We start from the raw sequence: 19,722 nt of genomic DNA on the forward strand, positions 1-19,722 counted from the left end.
CCCACCTGGGCACAGGGCAGCTCACATTCAGCTGCTGTCACCCAGCACCCTCAGGGCCTTTTCTCAGCTGTGCCGCCTGATGGATGCACTCTGTACCAATCTCTCCCTGACTCATGCTCCCAGAGACTTGGCTTTCACAGCAGTGGTGATTTTACACCTGATTCTCTTCAAAATGTTAATCAATGGCTGCATGTTGATGTGAGTTTTACATGACCTTATTTAGTTGACTTGCCTAAATGTGCAAACTACCTTATTTGTTCTGCCCTTTAGTTCATCTTCTGCAAAGGTATTCACAGTTCTCTAGGCAATGTACCAAGGCACTGGGAGGTACAACTGGCACATGAAACACTGATATTTAAAGCAGTATCACTCTGACTAACTTGTATCCTGCTATTTTGTTTCCTTTTTAAGCCCATATTCTTCATTTGTGAAAAAGAGTCAGCAAACAGAAGTTGCTGATATTTCTGCAGGTGTCTGGAAAGTCTCTATGAATTATGCTCTCTCTCTTTTTGTTAGAAATTCTTTAAGAATGAAAGACACGTTCTGTGACAGAAGGCAGCCCTACCCACAGATATTTTTATTTTCTATGGATGAGTAAATTTGTGATTCAACCAATTTTTGCCCCAGGTGTAAAGGAAGAAACTTGGCTCAAGAAAACTCTGTACTCATGTGGCTACATCTTCTTGAGTGTTAAAGCTGCTTCAAATGAAGGCTTTTCACCTTCTCTGGAGATGACGTCCTCAGTGCTTTGTGGGGTTATTTGGGACAGAGCCATTTCATTTACTTCTGTTGACACTGCTCTGCTTTGCATAGCTGAATTAAGACCTAATGAGCAAGAGAAAATGGGAATTTCTCCATAATACAGTAGTTTGGGCAATCACCTGGGATGCTGGACACTTTCTCCTAATTCCTGCTCCAATGAATAATTATTTATGTTAAAGTGGAACAGCTTCAATGTGTGTAAATGAGAGAGTCACATCTTCATTACTGAGAGGCTGAAGTAGCTCTTGGTGAAGGTTGTAAAGAAAATGCAAGTGAGGCACATTCACAGCAGTTTGCCAGGAATCTGCAATAATCTGCCAGCTGTAGTTTGGCTGGATTTTCCTTTTATGCTTTTGTTTTGGACTTCAGTCCAAGAACTGTAACTACAGCAGGAGGACAACAGCCCAACCTGTGCAAATCTCTGATGGCAGAAGTTTTTCTTTTTTAATGAATATTCACTCCATTCTTTACTCCTTGTTTTCTTTGATTTTAATTCTATTATTTTATTATGTATTTTGGAACATTATTGTACAAGGACAGAATTGAGATTTATATTTTCCATTTCTGCATATATGATTGTAAACTTCCTTTGATATAAACAGCCACTCCTAGTTTATTTTCACTATTCTCCCTTCCAAGGACTTCTCAGACGCCTCTTCTGATTCAAAGTCTGCCCTCCCTATCCTCCTCTGCCTTCTGTTCCACAGCCCTTGATTAGTGTGCCATAAAGTTTTATTCTCCTTTTTCTTTGTGAACACTGTAATCTTGACTCACACTTCACACTGTCCTAGCTCCTGGCCACATCCTTGCAAACAGTTTTAAATCAGTCTGGTCATTAATGATGACTAGTTCAACATAATAGATCACAACTCTACTTAGGTCTCTCTTTGGACACCCAGACTTCCTTGAAGTTGGAAAATATTATTCCTTCTCTTTTTGTTCCTGGATAAAATGCTGTAATATTGTGAACAGGCAGCACTGCTTTCCCAGGCAGCCAGCTTAGGCTCTGCAGCTTCACCAGAACAAGCTGCACATCCTTCCTCTCTCTGCATTTCTTCTTCTGTGACTCTGTGAAACCTTTTTCAAGTGATGAGATATACTTTGCTCTTTCTTTTCAGACTCCCTTCACATCTGACTCCAAAGCCCTCAAGACTGTCCAAGTACTTTCCAAAAGCTCTCTGTACCACTCTCATTCCCTCTCCTGCCATTTTTTCTCCCCTCATTCACTGGGAAGGACAATAAAACCAAATGGAAACTCACAGCTCTGTTGGTTTTTGAGAGTCAAATGTTTGCAGAAGAGCAGATGAGGCTCTCTCTGCAATCTGGTTCCCCATTCAAATTCAGGACTGTCTCTCTTTCCATGGCACTGAGCCGGCCTGCAGATGCTGCTGTTTATTCCTTATCTCCTTTGTGACTTTGGCACTCAGATCCCATGTTCTAGCAGTTTTTTGGCCCTTATTCAGGCAGACTTCTCACCTATATGAGTTAAAATTACATTTCTTTCATGTACCTGAAAAATACTTGGCTTCTCCTGTCCTCAGTTTAAAAAAAATACTAATGCTAAAAGTTCTTCTTGAAATGTTGACATTTTCAAGACTTTTTTTCTTGTTCTTTTAACTTTGTTTAAGCTTCTCATTCTTTTTTTTTATTTTTTATTTTACTTCCAGACTTGTTTATCATTCCTTTTAACACTTTTTGTGTCTCTGAAGATGAAAAACATTCAGCCATTTTTCCAAAGTTCGCCAGAAAATACAGAAAAAATCAGAAGATACAAACCCTAATTTCTTTTCTCTTCCCTGATATTTTTATGCCATCTGACTACTTCAAGAAATGTATTTTTTACTTTTTTTTCTATATCCCAAAAAGCAAAATATGTAGACAGGACTGCAGCGCCACAGTCCATGCTCTGCACACCAATCTTACACTGTGGCCAAGTAAAGGTTGGTAGGAATGATGGATTAGAGCAGCAATCTCTGTATGGAGACACAGAGTCCCCATTAAAACAGAACCTTGTCATGCATTCATTTTCTCCCCAGATGAAAACAATTTGCTCAACATTGATCCACTCTAGATTTGAACAGGTTCTTCTAGAAGAGAAAAGCTGATGGAGCTTACAGGACATCCTCTCAGCTGTCTATCTTTGAAAAATTATTTGACTAGTTAGTTCCCTTTTTGAGTCAGCTGTTTGCTGAATTCCCTGTGGATCTGGCTGAGGAAGGTGGATTTATGGACAGGCTGGAGCAACCCAAACACCCCACACACTAACACATGGGGCTGTGCTTGACTTCTTTCCTCAGTCCTTATCTCATGATATCTGTCAAAGAGAAAACCTTTCCTCAAGCATATCCTGACAGGGTGAATGGACCAACACGGCTTTGTTTTTAGAGTGATTCCTTGCTCTTTCCATGCACAGAGCACAGGATCAAGTCAATACCAGGTACTTTGGTATTTCCTGCTGGTGTGGATACCTTACTCTGTGCATACATGTTGATTTTCCAGTGTTATCAATGGACAGTGCAAACTCAGAGGATTTTGCATGATTATGCTGTAGGTCAGAAATCAGGCATTAGAAAAAACTATTCTATTTTCTTCTTTCTAAATCCGAGTTTTCCTCACTCTCTGTCCTTAGGAGAAAGAAGTACCCTTCACAGGGTTGGCAGTGAAGCCTGATGTGCAGATTATATGCCAGATGTTATACTGCACTCACTATTTGATTTATTTTTATGCATGTTTTCATGTCCACATCCCCCATTCCAATACATGAACATGTACTTATGACAGTAAAACACCCAGAGTGCTACAAAATCAAGCATTGAAAAATGAGCAAACATCAGAAGTTAAGGTTTCTAAGAAACCATAATTTCATACAAAATCACACAGATTAGTTGAAGTTGGAAGGTGAGAGGAACCTCTGGAGAGATCATCTAGTCCAATCAATCTGCTCAGAGTGGGGACAGGTAAAGCAGGTCCCTCAAGGAAAAGTCTAGTTGGGGGTTGAATATCTCCATGGACAGAGACTTGACCACCTCTTTGTGCAAACTGTTTCTGTATTCAACCACCTTCATAGTATGGAGTTTCATTCTTCTTTCCAGCTTCAGTGGCTTTCCTCCCATCTCCATCTAGTTGTTTCTAAATCCTTGAATTCTGGTGTTTTTAGCAATTTTTTTCTATATCAATCTATTTACTTATTAGTGGTTTTGCCAGCCTTCACAGCCACCATGCAGTTATTACATCAATATCATTAATGACACCATCAATGTTGCCTGTCAAATATGCAGGCTGTGGAGCAGATAATTAATGTTATTTTTGTTGAAAAAAAATTGTTACTTTAATTCACTAAAAATTAATTTAAAAATTGGATGCTCATTGCCCACAGCAAGTTAGCATGAAATTCCACGTATTCTTGTCTGCTTCAGACTGACAGAGTATAAGACAGTGCCCAAAAATTGTAATAAATCTGCTGGTGCCTCTCATTGTTTGCATTATGGTTATTCTTTGTGTCCCAGCAGTGTCTGAAGGACCCAGTGACACCCTACATTAATATGCATGTGGAGCACTTACTACAGAATTAAAATATCTGAATGTTGGTTTTCTTATTAGATCTGATCTGAATTACTGAAAACCTTTTGCATCTGCTCTGGCAATTGCTCCAGCACACACCTTTCTTCAGAAACAACACACAACCAGCAGATGTCCAGGGGCACGTGTCCCTTATCTCAGAAAAGTTTGCCTGCTAAAACCTCACCTCCACAGTTGTGTTCAAGATGCTGCTGTTGGAGTTTTCCTCCTGCTCTGTGACAAAAATGTCACCTCCTTCCCTCCCTCCTCAGTGAGATGGACCTTGGAATGTTCTCTTCATTCTCCAGGTCCACAAAGCTCCTGCAGTAGAATACACACATCACCTAATCTGTTCTGGAATCCATTCTGGAAATGGATCAACCTTCCCTTTGAAACAAGTTACTTCTCCTTTCCATACAACCCACATTCATCCCCAGTATATCCAATTCCTAGAACATTTTACAATGTGTGTGTCAGTTCCCACTCTTTCTTGCTTCATTAGAGAAGTTTGACACTATCAATTCAATCACTACTGAAATCCAGAAGAAGGAAATAGACTTTCTTTTATCAAGAAGGTAACCATCAGGGGTTGGCATGCCTCAGGTGCAGATAAAGCCGCTTGGCATTCATATTTTACACTGGCATCCTTGTCTAATTATTCTTTCCTTTGGATTTTAGAGTGTGATTAATCAGGTAAAGAGTTATTCTTCCATTAGCACTTTCATATTCCATTCATCAAAGCACCAAAATACAAGCCCATGTAACATGTTGAAAATTTCCAGAAATAAAAGAAAGCAAAGATTTCAAGATCAAGAGACTGATGCTTAGCTGATACTGAGAGCATACATGAGTGAAGGAAAAGATGAATAAATGTATGAATAAATGACTACAGTAAGATGTTTAGGTAAAGTGGTGGGAGAAATTACTTAACATTAAACTCATCAATTCTCTGCTTAACCAGCTCCTGCTATACAAGGTGACCAATTAAAGTTATTTTCCAATTCTTAATAGATGATTAATTACATTTTAGTCTGGCTATGAAGTTATTATACCATTATAGACTCCTCTGGTATAACACAGTCATGCTATTTAACTGGCAAGTGCACCCTCAGGCTACAATTTCTAGTTGGGTTAGGTCTGGTAGACCTAAAATATTATTGAAAAAGAAGGTCATAGAGTAAATAGAACACTGAACTGTGGAAGACAGCATAACACTTCTCATTCTGATAGTTCTATTCCAGAAGTTCCATGGCATGATAAATGATTTGAATAGGTGTGTCATATAAAGACTTACACATCACCCTTATAAATTTCATTATTTGAAATTATTCTTTTTATGAAACTTCCCAGACCTGGTGGAGCAAAGACCCCTATCAAGTATTACTGGGGCCAGATGGGAGGTGCTGCAGTTAGTCATTCACAAAATATATTAAGAACAAAATCACGACAGCTCTAATTATTATAAATGGATCATTAAATCCCTTTCAATTGCAATGTGAAATACAATCTCTGAATAGCAAGCATCTCCTGGAAAAAAAAAATCACTTATCTGAAGTTAAAAAGAAAAGATCCATTCTGATATGAATGTGAGAATGTGATAGAAGGTGAAGTACATTTTCCCAGTGAATGCCAGTATTATTAAGACATTAATAGCTATTAATGGGGGGAGGTCTGGGATGAAAGAAGTAATATTTATAGAAAAAGTAATCTGCAAAAATGAAAGACAGCCATGGATTGCCATATTTCAGAGGTAGATTTTACAGCAACAAAACTCTTGCAGGCAAGGATGAACAAGGTGACCTTAGGGAAATTTCCAGTCATTTTCTGAAAGTCACTGCTTGGAGAGGAGGACTCCTCTTACACACTCTCAAGGGAGCTGGTGGAGGCTCCTTCTCCAGCACACTTGAGAAGACATGACTGTGTATGTAAACAGCAGCCCTTTCAAATAACAAAGGAAAAACAGCACAAAAGGAAAATGAGCCCAAAGGGAGGAACTGAAGATGCAGAAAGCAGCAATAATTCCCCAAATGCTATAATAAACCTTTTGTTTCAGCTATTCAGTTCCAAACTTCAAGCACTAGACTGAGACACATTACACAGGGGAAAGGCAGAGAATGTCTAGTGGAAGTGACAGCACATGCCAGAGCTCCTGCTTTAGTGCAATTTATTGAACATTCCCACACTTAATGTGGGCTGAGGAAGCAGTTATACAATGGTTCACTATGAACTAATGAACTAATAGGACCCTATTTCCTATAGGGCCTTCTGGTGAGCATGAGCCTTAACAACTTTAACAAATATAACACCATATTCCACAAGGAACTCTGTTAATAACACCAACCATTGTCATTGAAGCCAGTTAGTTCTCTGCAAGCTCTTTAAACCCTATAGCAATCTCTATTTCTACAATTATTGTGCTTATTTACATTTAAAATCTTTAGGAAATACACTACACTGTTGATGCCCAGTTTTCTCATAAGAAAACTACTGGGTAATTTGACACAATCCTAATCTCAAATCCAGATTGCTTTCTTCATTTCTCACCTTTTATTCATCCTTCATTCACCCTTTCCTTTGAAATTTATTTAAGAACTTGGGGTTAGATCTTGCTCCTCTTATTCTTTTCTTCTTTATTGCTACTCTTCAGATACTTCATTCAAGACAAAGCAGGTGGCAAAAACACAGGACAAATGTGAGTGCAAGACATGAAATCTCTGCTTCTCATTGTAAGAGTTTATAAAGAATGTAGGAAATTCAGCCACTCAAATTACAGCCAGGTATGCACAGGAGAGGAATAAAATTGCAAGGACTGGAAGAAATTGTGGGGAGATCTTGACATTTTCTGTCTGATTTCTGGAGAAAACAAGGCTAAAGCCATTGTGATGTGTAAGTGAATACAAGCACAAATCTGTGTCTGAGTTGCCTGACTGTCTAGAAAGCCTTTGAATGAGACCCTACCTACTGATCATTGAAACCTGGCCTCACACTTACTAAAAATTAAGGAATACACTTCCACTTACTAGTCCACTGGAAACTAGCCTTTATTGTTCATCTGCTCATGAAAGAAAGTTAATTTGCAAAGTAATGAAGTTCCAGTGCCATCACATTGATGTTAGTGGGATTGTGCTGGAAGATACACAGAAATCCCATTTAAGTAGAGAATGCTGTGCTTCAGCTAAGTTTAAATTTGCTCCTGATTGTCTTTGAGCTATGAATTCATGCCTCAGTGCCATGAAGGACATCAGAAAAAGTCAGGCTGCCAATTACTTCCAAGTGAATAATTTATTAAACAAATTTAGATACTTCCCTTTCATGAAGTGTTCCCTATGAATACAGAACTCCATTTTAATTCTTTATGTTAAAAATTCTCCTGCATATTTTCTGCAAATAGTTTCTGATGTGAAAAATCAGAACATTCTTTCAGCAGTCCAGTAATCACGGTGACCATGCTTATCTCATGATCACCAGGTAACATTCCTCCTGTCTTTGTTGTATCCTTTGCTTGTTTTATTCCAAGATCGCAAAAAGCATCAATCTTCTCTTGTTTAACTTCATGCATGACTTAATACAATGGAGCTGAGCACTCTACATCTCACTGTAATATGAATAATAATTCAGGGTATGATCTCTTTTGTCAACACACATCAATCTCAGCTATTATACAGCTCCTCTAAGACAGGCAGCAAAGCACCTCATGGTATCCTAATAACATCCATTAGACACAGGAATTCTAAAATACCCACTTATTGCTGTGGAGGAAAGGGCCATGTATAAAACAATTACTTCAGGCATCCATTGTAATGCTTAACAAGAGCAGAATGTTTTCAACCATCTGAGTCAGTGCAGGTCAACAGAGAGGATTAAACACCTCATAAGGGGAGTTCAGAGTCAGCTACAGCACTCACATCTCTCCAGTGATGGTTTTGCGGCATTGCATGGCTGTTGGTAAATCATTCCCAAGTGGGATAAGTTTTCAGAACCATTCGTTACTCATTAAAAATACTCTCCCTTCCTGTCTGTAAGGTAAGAGAAGGTAAGAGGGATGAGGTGAGGGGAACAAACAAACTGAAAAACCATCACAGGAAACCTCATAGTGAACTAGAATGAAGATGGACATCCAATAGGAAGTTTCATTTTCCTGCCTGCATTCCTGTGTATTTCACTATGTTGGAAGGCAGGCTGGGTCGGGGATAACATTTGCAGATGGACTAGATGATCATTGTAGGTCCCTCACTTATAAGTGAAACAGTCTATTCTATTCTATTTTAATCTGTAAAGGCTCACAAATTATGGGAGGGGATAAAATGTGGTTTTGAAAGCAAACTCTAAGTAGCCAGTAAGAATTATAGAGCAGGACTCCACAGGAGCATTCTCTGAACCATTCCCAGTGTCATCCACATACACGACTCGAAGCAAAGTCCCAATGCCGAGCTGAAAGAAGCTGTGGGAAGAAGGGTAGGGATTTATTAGGATCTGTAGGAAATTCTGGACAGAATGGAGCAAGTCCAACACCAAAACAGAATCAACCTGCCAGTACCATAGGAAAGTCCGCATTAGGAGATGGGACAAAGCAATGGGCACAAAAAAAGATGCAACTGGAGATCATGAACCTTCCGTTTGAAATGCAACTGAAGACACAAAACCTCCCTTTCCTCAACAAGACATATCCCAGAAATTTTAAAAAAAATAGGTAGTAAGCAACAAACAAACCTAGATCCATCTAAAGACCAGGCAGAAAAACTGACATTCAGACAAGGGTTAAATATGTTTGTCTGTCTTTGCAAATGTTAAAGTGCCTCTTAAGTGTCAATATTGAGTTAAAAGACACTTAGGAGACAAATGTCATCCTGTAACAAGGTGGTGATGTGCTTATTCCCTGAAAGGTCTGCCAAAGCAAACACAAAAAGGGATGATCACAGCAGAAGTGAATTCAGCACTTTCTTTCAGCAGTAAATGTGTTCAATTCAGGTCCCACAAGTAGTTAGCAGCATTAATACTTCTGAAACTCCAGTAGTGCCTCCGGAAAGATGTAAAAAATGACTCCTAAAGCACACTCCTTGGGCTTCCTATTGCATAAATATGGGAATCCATAATACATGTCCATGGCCTGGTACTTTCTTCAAGATATTCCCAAATCAGGTCCTATCTCCAGCTCTCACAAAAAGTAGAGTGGTAAAATAAAATTATTTCTTGCCAGACAGAACACGTATAATTCTGTTTTCAGCAGAAAATACCAGATGAAGGCTCCAAAAAAGAGCAATTTAGGTTTTGTAATTTGCTTTTTAACATGGAATAAACCTCCCCTTTCCTCATTTCCTGCAGAAAGAGTCATTTTGCTAGTTGGTCCTGGCAGCTCCAGTCAGAACCACCTACATTGCTCTGCTCTATCCCACATAATTTTCATGAGCCATCAACAAAGTGCTGCTCCTCACTTTGTATTGGCAGAGAAGTGCTAATTACAGCCAGGCAGCCCAAACCTTCTGAGCACACAGAGGTTTGGGGATTGCCTCAGAGAAGATGGGGCAAATGTACTTCTGTCTTCCCTAGAGAAGGATTATTTGCAGTCAGCTCCAGCCCCTAAGGATGTCTTTTCTGCACTCCCTGCAAGGCCGTGGTCCTGCCAAGAGCTGCACACACACGGAGGTAATGGCTGCAGGAGGCAGATCAGAGAGCCTGAAGGCATGGCTGTCCCTGTGCAGGAGCACATTGTGGCTATCCTGTCCCTCCTTGATGAAAAGCAAGTTTAGGAATGATCTGAGCCAACCTCAGCCCTCCCTCTTCCAAGCTTCCCATCCGTTCTCCCCTCAAGCTCTGCACACAGCTTGGAGGCCACCCAAGGACAGGCAGATTGCATGAGTATGAAACCCAGCTCAAACTGATATAAAGAGTTTGTTTCCCCAGGTGAACAAGAGCTCTACCACCAGCTAATGCTCTATCAGAGGCATTCACTACATGAAATGTTGTTATCACTTTGCATATAATAAATATTCAAGGTACATGCCTCTAAGGCACTAGGTTAAGGTGCTTAACATTTGAGTACACATCACTGAAAAAGCAGGTTGGTACTTTGGTACTAACTCATCTCTATTTTTAGTCTTAACACAGCTATAACATCCCCAGAAGCCTGACCATCCTGCTGTGATTAAATATCATACTTGTACAGTGAACTGCTGCCTTGATTTTAGAGCAGGTACATTTACTTTAAACCTCTGATCAGCATAGTACACCCTTATTTTCATTCTAGGCTATTTAAATAGCAGTGCCATTCTGCTCCTTTTTCATATATAACCATGCAAAGAAATTGCTAATGGTGATTTACATTTTTATTGGAATTAGTGGAAAGGCTTACATAGAATAAATTGGGAGTTTTCATTCCTGTCACATCATTGGAAGTTGTTGGAGAATGAGGAAAAGTAAGCTTAAAGTGCTAAAATATAGTGAGAGGGCAAAGATAAGTCATCTAAAGTTTTAAGATTTGAAATAGCCAGACATATCAGGATTTCACTTGAGAGTTTACATTTTGAAACATGCTGTACACCACATTAAACATCATAACATACAGGACATCTCCAGATACTCATGCCCCATCATGCTCTTGCTCCTCTCTAGCCACCACTAGGCAATCAAAAGTCTCCTATCAACCCTGATCTCTTACATGCTGTGGGATGCTTCAAGCAAGGAATTTTGTGGTGACTCAGTTACTTTGAGAATAAAATTCATTTGCCCAAACACAAACTTCTGAGTCACTTTGGGTGCTGCTCCAGAACAGAGCAGCTCCTCAGCCAGTCAGATTTGGTACAACACAATTCTTGCCTGCAGCTACAGTCTGTTCATGCTCTCACCTCCCAGTGATTTAACCAAACCTGAATTCTAGCAAAGACAAAATGCAATGGCTTAAGAGGATGCACAGAGTCAGCTGCCACAGTTCCAAGGATTTGCAAAAATCCATTATGCAGTCTGACCCTTTCCATCTCCCCGAAAACAATGGAGCGGTCCAGCCCAAATGACTCCTTCTCCACAGCTTCTGCACCAAGTCTGGCCTCAATCACTCTCCGAAGTGGCACAAATCCTACAGAGAGGCAGGCTGTGAGAAAAAACTGTATGAGGCTGTGAGATTCATGGCTATCACATCAGAGATTGTCTATGCAGTAAACTGGAGCTGGTGTTGCTTTCTGCCACCAACAGACTGAAAACTGAGCACACAGCTGGGGTGTATTACTGCTGCTTGTGACAGCCAAAAGCTTCTCCTTTTCCCTTCCATCTAGTCCTCTTGTTTGTGCCTGCCAAGTTTTATGTCTCATCCATCGAGAAAGAAGTCAGAACCACTCACATGGCTCTGAGTGGGTACAACAATTTGCTTTGTACAACTGGCATGATTGCAGGTGAGATGTCTGAACACAGACTCCCTTTATGGATCAGATATTACTGCTGGTTGCCCCAGGCACTGTCCAACCACAAGTATCTCCATCCAGCAGTGTTCCCAGGTGGCCAAGAAGGGCAATGGCATCCTGGTTTGTATCAGCACCAGTGGGAGCAGCAGGACCAGTGATCATCCCCTGGACTTTGAACTGGTGAGGCCACATCTTAAACCCTGAGTCCACTTCTGAGCCCCTCAGCTCAAGAAAGACTTTGAGGTGCTGGAGCATGTCCAAAGAAGGGCAACAGCATTGGGAAGGATCCAGAGAGAAACTGAGAGTGCCGAGAGTGTTTAGCCTAGAGAAAAGGACACTCATGGGGGTTGTTAACGCTCTCTACAACCCCCTGAAATGAGGTTGTAGCCAGGTGGGTTTTGGCCTCTTCTCCCAAGTAACAAGTGATGGGGCAAGAGGAGTTGAGATCAAGTTGTAATAGGGGTGCTATTGATTGGATATTGGGAAAAATTTCATCTCTGAAAGTGTTGTCAAGCATTGGAAGAGGCTGCCCAGGGAGGAGTTGAGTGGCCATCCCTGGAGCTATTTAGAAGGTATGTAAAAGTGTCACTTATGGACATGGTTTAGTTGCTGATCTGGTATTGCTGGGTTAGCAGCTGGACTTGATGTTCCTAAAGGTCTTTTCCAACCTCAGGTTCTGTGACTCTAACTAGGTATTAATGAACACTGGACAAAGTTTTAGGAAAGTTTTAGGAATACTTTAAGGACCAGACATATTTTTTTTACAGTACTTCTACTTAATTTCTCTTTGCTCTAAACATTTAAAAGACAATGCATCTCCAGTGCTGGATGGAGGGTGGCTTGTGTGATGGGAGTCCTCTGATTTTCTCATTCTGTTGCAGATGTTCAGGTCAAATATATAAGCCAGAATGCTAGGGGCAGTTGGGAGGCCAAAAGAAATCAAAAAAGGTAATAAAACCCTCTGATTTTTCAGTTGCAAGATACCAATCGCAGTAAAATACTGGCCTAGTCATACTGGCTTGGCAGAAGCTCTTCCCCTTGTGTGTCTGCATTACAAGCAAATGGTTGGTAATGATTTGTGTGCATGCAATACTTCTAAGTAATTAAAACAAACCTCTGTCTGCTGCAGAATGCAAATGTGCCAACAAACTAACCCAACCAAGCCAACTTTAGCCAGGCTCAGTAAATTCAATGCAGTGAATATTCCCTTGTAATGGCCAACTGCTAGGAAGCCAGCTGGACATCCACTTCTTTAAGGACAAATAACTCTGGCTGAGAAAGCCCTGTGCCTTACCTGCTGTAGTTTGAGTGCTTGAAACATGGGGCATGAGTTTTATATTGATTCTATCCATCAGTTATCGTTTGTGAGGGAAATGGAAATAGTAACATGAGTGGATGTAACAACAGTACCTTGTACATCTCTATTCAGTTCCTTCATCTCTTAAATGAGAAGATCCCCAAGTTTCCTTCACTGGAAGGAAGAATGTTATAGGTGAGACATCCCTTGTGATGAAGTTTTGATTTTTAACCTTCTTGGTTAAAATCCACTCTTCAATGAGGGATTGTATCACTTCAGCTGGGACTACACAGAGCTTGTGACAAGGTGAAGGCAACTGTAGAAAACAATGGTAGAAGTTTTATTTGCTGGCTTCTGACACCTGACACAAGAGACAACCACTGCTATGAGCATCTCCCTTGGGAGAGGGTAACAGCTGATATCAGTATTCCAGCCTGGAGATATCAGTAGTTCTTCCATCGTAATGGTTTGCATAAGGTCAGTGTGGGAGGTAGGAATATGCAGGTGAGGTGTGTGACCTCTAGAGGAAGTGAAAAGACAAAGGGCAGGCATGTGTGCACTTGTGTGACAGATACTTTCAAAGTAACTTTGAACTGCCTTTTGGTCACAGCTAAGAAAAGAATTCTCCCAGACAAACAACTCCCTACAGAAATTAAATAGAATTCTTTCATCTGCATGGCATGGCAGGAACAATACAACATTTAATGATCTTTGCTAAGAATCACTGTTCCTTTACATAAGAAAAAAAAACATTTTCCTTTTTTTTTTGGTATTTGCTACTGATCTTGCCCCTTGTCTTTTTGCCCAATTTGGCATGCATTTGAAATTGTTCATTCATGTGTCTCACAAGCTTTGATGTCTGTGTGGTTTGGATGGAATTGCAAATCACTGTTGTAAGTGCACTTTCTGTATTGCAGTAATTGCCTCTAATAGGGTAGGGGAAAAGGGCCTCAATCCATCCCACCAGTTGGGTGCCAGTGCCCGCAGGAGATTCCCAGAGACTGCAGAGGTCAACAGAAGGGCCCCTGAAGAGCAGCACAAAGGAATTCCAGCCCCTCCAGCCACTGAGCTGGCACAGGGAATAAACAAGAGGGGTTGGAGTTGTAGGGCTGGGATCTTATTGGCACCACAGGGACATGGTGAGATGGCTCCCGTGACAATGGAGTGTTAGGATGGAAGGATACAGGCTCTTTAGGAGGAACAGGCAGGGGAGATGAGGAGGCAGTGTTGTCCTCTATGCCAGTGACCTGCTGGAGGCATGGAGCTCACCTGGGGATGGATGAGGAGTTAACTAGGAGCCTACAGGTCAGGGACAGGTGACATTGTAGTGGGATCTGCTACAGGCCACCCAAACAGGAAGATCAAGTAGATGTAGGAGAAGCCTCATGTTCACATAAGTCCCCCCTCATGGGGGACTTCAAACACTCTGTTATCTGTTGGAGGGACAGCACAGCAGGGGCACAAGCAGTGCAGGAGGTTCCTGGAGTGCATTGGAGGGGCCAGTGGGGAATGTGAAGGTCAAGGGCAGCCTTGGCTGCAGTGACCATGAAATTGTGGAGTTCAAGACCCTTAGGGCAGCATGGAGGGTGAACAAGCTCACTGCCATGGACCTCTGGGGAGAAGACTTTGACCTCTTTAGGAATTTGCTTACCACAGAATAACACCCTGGAGGGAAGAGGAGCCGAATAGAGCTCATGAGCATTGAAGGATCACCTTGTCCAAACTTGGGAGCAACACATCCTGATGAAGAAGTTGGGCAAAAATGCCAAGACACAAGGATGGATCAACAAAGTACTCCTGAACAAACTTAAGCACAAACAGGAAGGCTGCAGAGGGTAGAAGTGAGTACAGGTAATCTGGAAAGAATACTGGGAAATTTTCCAAGCAGCCAGGGATTAGGTTAGAAACAGTAATGCCCTCACAGAAATAATTCTGCCCAGAGATGTTCAGGGCTATAAGAATCACAGAATCATTGTAGAATGGTTTGGATTGGAAAGGACCTTAAAAACCACCCAGTTCCAACCATCCTGCCATAAGCAGGGACGGCTTCCACTAGACCAGGTTTCTCAAAGCCCCATCCTGCCTGGCCTTGAACAATTCCAGGGATAGGGCATCCTCAGCTTATCTGGGCATCATTTTCCTGTGTCTCACCATGCTCACAGTAGGAATTTTTTCCTAATGCCCAATCTAAACCTATTCTCTTTCAGTTTAATTATGTCACCTCTTGTTTTACCCCTATATGCCCATGTCAAAAGTCCCTTTCCATGCCTCTTGCAGGCACCCTTCAAGTATCCCAGAGAAGTTGGAACTAGATGATCCTTAAAGTCTCTTCCAATAAAACCCATAATTCTATGAATACACCAGAGTACAAATTGCAGAATTTTGAAGAATTCAGCACCCAGATTAATATAACAAACAAGTGGACTTAGAGTAAATGTGGTAAAGGACAGGTAGTTGGTTCAAACTTCAATTTCTTAAAATATATATATAAGATTTCGTCTCTCCTCTGAGCAAATTCATTGAAAATTAGGTAGGAACAGCTTTGTAACTTTAAGAAATATTGACAGAAAATTAGAAAAGAATGATTTTCATAAACTTAGATGAAGTGTTCACCTTTCAACTCTTCTAGCACACATCTTTAACAGGACTTCTCTGAGGCACACACTGTCATTATCAATTCAGTTCTATTGCCAAAGAAATCACTTGCAAATGTAATGTATATGTTGAATAAATATCAAGGTTATTATAAAACTACAGAAATTAGGTTAAACCACTGCCCTCGTTCTTCTCTCTGTAGAAGAATTTCTCACATCTCCCTCTATATCTCCCCATTTATTCACACATTTTCCTTTAGATATGGCAAGATTGATTTCAACTAACTACAGCCACTGAAAATCTAGGTTTATAAGATTGCTTTTTATGTTCTTGCTATTTTCAACAAAGAAGGACTTAGGAAAAGATAATTCTCTTTACAAGATAACTCACAGAATCACAGAGTGGTTGGAGTTTAAAAAGACTCAGAGATCACCTAAACCAGCCCCCTTGTTAACCAGGTTCACCTAGAGCAGGTTTCACAGGATAAATACCCTGGTTTTATATGCTGCTGTTTTGGTGGAATGAATTGCCCTTTGAAAGTGCTGATTCCTCTGCCTTTTCTACAGGGTGAACATAAAAGACTCTCTTAAGCCCTATATCTACCTCCTAAATGGGTAAATTAATTCCAGTCTCTGCCTTTCTCTCTATCCAGAGGCAGAGACAGACAGGTCCCAGTTCTATGTGCTGCTTGGCTTTTTCCCTCTTCCCTCCACCAATTATCTATCCACTTAGGAACTGATCTCCTGGGTAATCAGTTCCAGCCCTCAATCATCACAGGAAATCATGTCATATCACACTAGTCATGCATTTATCAAACTCACTCTTAAAATCAGTTATGTGATCTGTACCTACTACTCCAAGAGAACAGCTGATCTGCATTAATCTCCTTCCTCCAAGGCTGCTGCTAATTCCCTGCCTAACCATATTTATGATCAATTTATACTCCATTTGTCCTTTGGCTTCTATCTCTTCCTGGAATTTACCTGCTTGTAGATATTTATAAGCAATAATTACATCCCTTTCTATCTTTCATTTTGCTAGTCAGAAGAAAGGATGCTTTTAGACATTTTTTTAACATAGTATCTCTATTCTTTCATCCTAGTAACCATATTCTAAATTTAATAACCCTCTTAAATAATTCTTGTGAGACATATAAATTGTATTCTAGGTCAGTTGCAATGGCACTAAAATTTTCCTCTGGATATGGAGAAATCCCACCTAAAACACCCCAGCATGTTTTCCCCTGGCAGCCTGGCTCTGGTGGGTCACAATCATTGTGAGTCAATTAAAGGTGTGAATCTTCCCTCCCTTTTGTTTTCTGCTGAGAAAACTTGGTTTTACAACAGACCTTTAAAACTTCTAAACCTTTCTCCAGATTTCATCTCATGGCAGTTTTTCAACCTATGGCAGTTTTTCTAGTCTTCATAAGAAGAAAATCCTTTCGTATTTTAATCCAATGCTTCTCTACCTTGATAATGAACCCGAGCCATTTTGTCATCACTTCTGCTGATGTGATCTTATATTTTTTTATCTTTGGTGAAAACAACAGATGCAATGAGCTGTAAGAATTAGCATTGAATACTTAGAGAAATAAGTATGTTCTTAATGTATTAATATTATGCATGTTCTTAATGTAATGATTCTCTTTTAATTATAAAGTATAGGCAATAAATTTTAATTATAAATTACAAGGTTCTAAAATTCCATTGCAATAGTTTCCTAGACCTATTAGTTGCTTTAAAACTCTTTACTTCCCCTTCATAGTTTTGTACCCAGACTTCTCAAATGTCTCCTTGAAAGAGTCTGGCCTTTGAGACTACCAGACCATGATCTACTTAATAGATAAATTCATAGAAATGTTTTTTGCAATATTTTAAGTTAATTGTGAACTGAATTTTTAGGAGAAAAACTTTAATGTGGAGCCTATTGTCACTTAGAAAAGGTATCTGGATTTTTTTTATGCGCTATACTAGAGAAAAAAGTTCATATGTATGTCATAGGAGCTCTGACCTTCCCAGTGTGTGACAGATCTCAATTCATTTAGCTGAGCAGGTGCTTTTTGTTTAATTTTTTTTCTGTTCTGGTGACTGGAATAAGAGAGAATGAATAAATTTGTTGCTAGTCATCCAAAACAAGATTTGATATGTATCTTTCACAGCCAAATAATAAGTATGCTAACCTAGATCCAAAATCTTACCCTCACACTTCACTCAGTTTCTCCAAAAGACTTTCTGAGCAAAAAGAACTACTTCACTATTCATAATCTTATTATTGCCTCCTTTTATCATCAATCAGTTGTCTCTGAAGTCCACTTATTTTTAATATCTCTTGAACAATTTAAATCTCCACATTTTCTTATTAATTCTAAATTATAAGGATTGAGACAATTGATTCATGTCTTTTCTACAGAAGAATCGATTTGCTTTCCTTTGCATTTGGGGCAAAGGCTGCCGAGTTCTTCTCCTCCAAACTAAATCATACAGGTAATCTACTTTTGGTAACAACTTTATTCTAGCATTGTCCCGGCTGGCCTACAGAAAATAAAGTATCACAGAATTACAGGATAATTTGATTTGGGAAGGACCTCTGGAGGTCCCTAATCCAACCTCTTACTCAAAGGTGGTTAAAGTAGACCAGGCTGTTCATGTCAAGTTAAGTTTTGAAGGACTTCAAGCATTTTCACCTATTGTGGCCATGTCCCGTGAGATGTCCTATTCAGTGGATCTCAAATAAAAGCATAATAATTAGATAAACAAACAAAAAATGAAAAGAAAAACCAAAATCCAAGGCAAAAAACCACATTTGTAGAAATTTAGAGGATGCTGGAACAGAGAAAATTCATTCTAGCTGTCTATTTGAATATTATGACTACATATATACTTATCACACACATCACGTGTATATGTACATAAAAATTACAAAAGGGAAATAATTGAGTGGTAACATGAGGGAGAAAAAAAAATTGAATCACTGCTACTCTGCACCTAAAACAGATTTTGCAATGTTGATTGAGTTAAAGTAGATATGCCACAGAAAACCTTTCCTAAATATGCATGCACTAGAATCATGAATCTCTCTCCCTTGTGCTGCTTTAAGTATGGGATTTTTATGATCTATCATTTTTTAAGTCTTCATTTTACCTTTCATTAAACATTACAAAATGTGTCTCATCAGAAAGCGTTGCTTTTTATGGCAGCATTTCAAGCTCAGTAACTGAGGAGACTTTATTCTGCATCTGAACAAGATTTCCATTTTTCTTTTAATGAACTATTTTTATAGTGCAAGTGCATAAACAAATAAGAAAGTGAGTGGGCAAGGATGCTTAAGGTGCTTTCATAGGAACAAAATTAATTAATATCCAGCTTTTAAGAGAAGCAATTTGAAACCTGTGTAAATATTTTATTTGCAGACATTAAGAAGAAGCTATAGGGCAATTAGCAAGACCTTGGTTCTGGAAAGGTAGTTTGGAGTCTATTACATCAGTTTGAAATCAAGCCTTCCATCAAATGTTTCTTCCATGCATCTGTTGAGGGGAAGTTCATCAAAGCTTTAGCAGGAAGAGAAACATGGCTATAGGATTCAAATCCAAAGATGAGGTTCAATAAAGAGTTTTGGCTGACCCTTGGGAATTTTTAGACCGCAGAGTCTCTGAGTGATGGACTTGGGACTTGAATCTTACCCTTGCTTTAGACAGTAAGAAAATCGTCCAGTTTTTCAATAACAGCAACAATGAAGAAAAACACCAAAATACTACAAAAACCCTGAAACCCAGCTACAAAAAGCTGCAAAAAAAGGTACAAAATCAGTCAGTTTAAAGCTGATCATCCCACGTGCCCCTGCTCAGGATGCAGCAAGGGTGCCTTTCAAGTAAGTGTCTTGTCTTCCTCACGTGAGCAGGCAGAAAGGAGGGCATCTACCATTTCTCTCATCATTACACTCTTGACTGAGGTTGAGTTGAGTCCTCCTGTGGCTCACAAAGCCTGCTGGGGCTTTCTCTGCATATCCCAACAAGAGTGTTTGTTAACAGCCTCCCAGACCACATTTGTCTCCTTTAGCACCCAAAAAAGGGCTACAAATATGGTGAAGAGTTTTGAGGGGAAGCCTCATGAGGAATGGCTG

The sequence above is a fragment of the Camarhynchus parvulus genome, chromosome 2 (assembly GCF_901933205.1).
Source record: "Camarhynchus parvulus chromosome 2, STF_HiC, whole genome shotgun sequence".
Taxonomy (NCBI): Eukaryota; Metazoa; Chordata; class Aves; order Passeriformes; family Thraupidae; genus Camarhynchus; species Camarhynchus parvulus.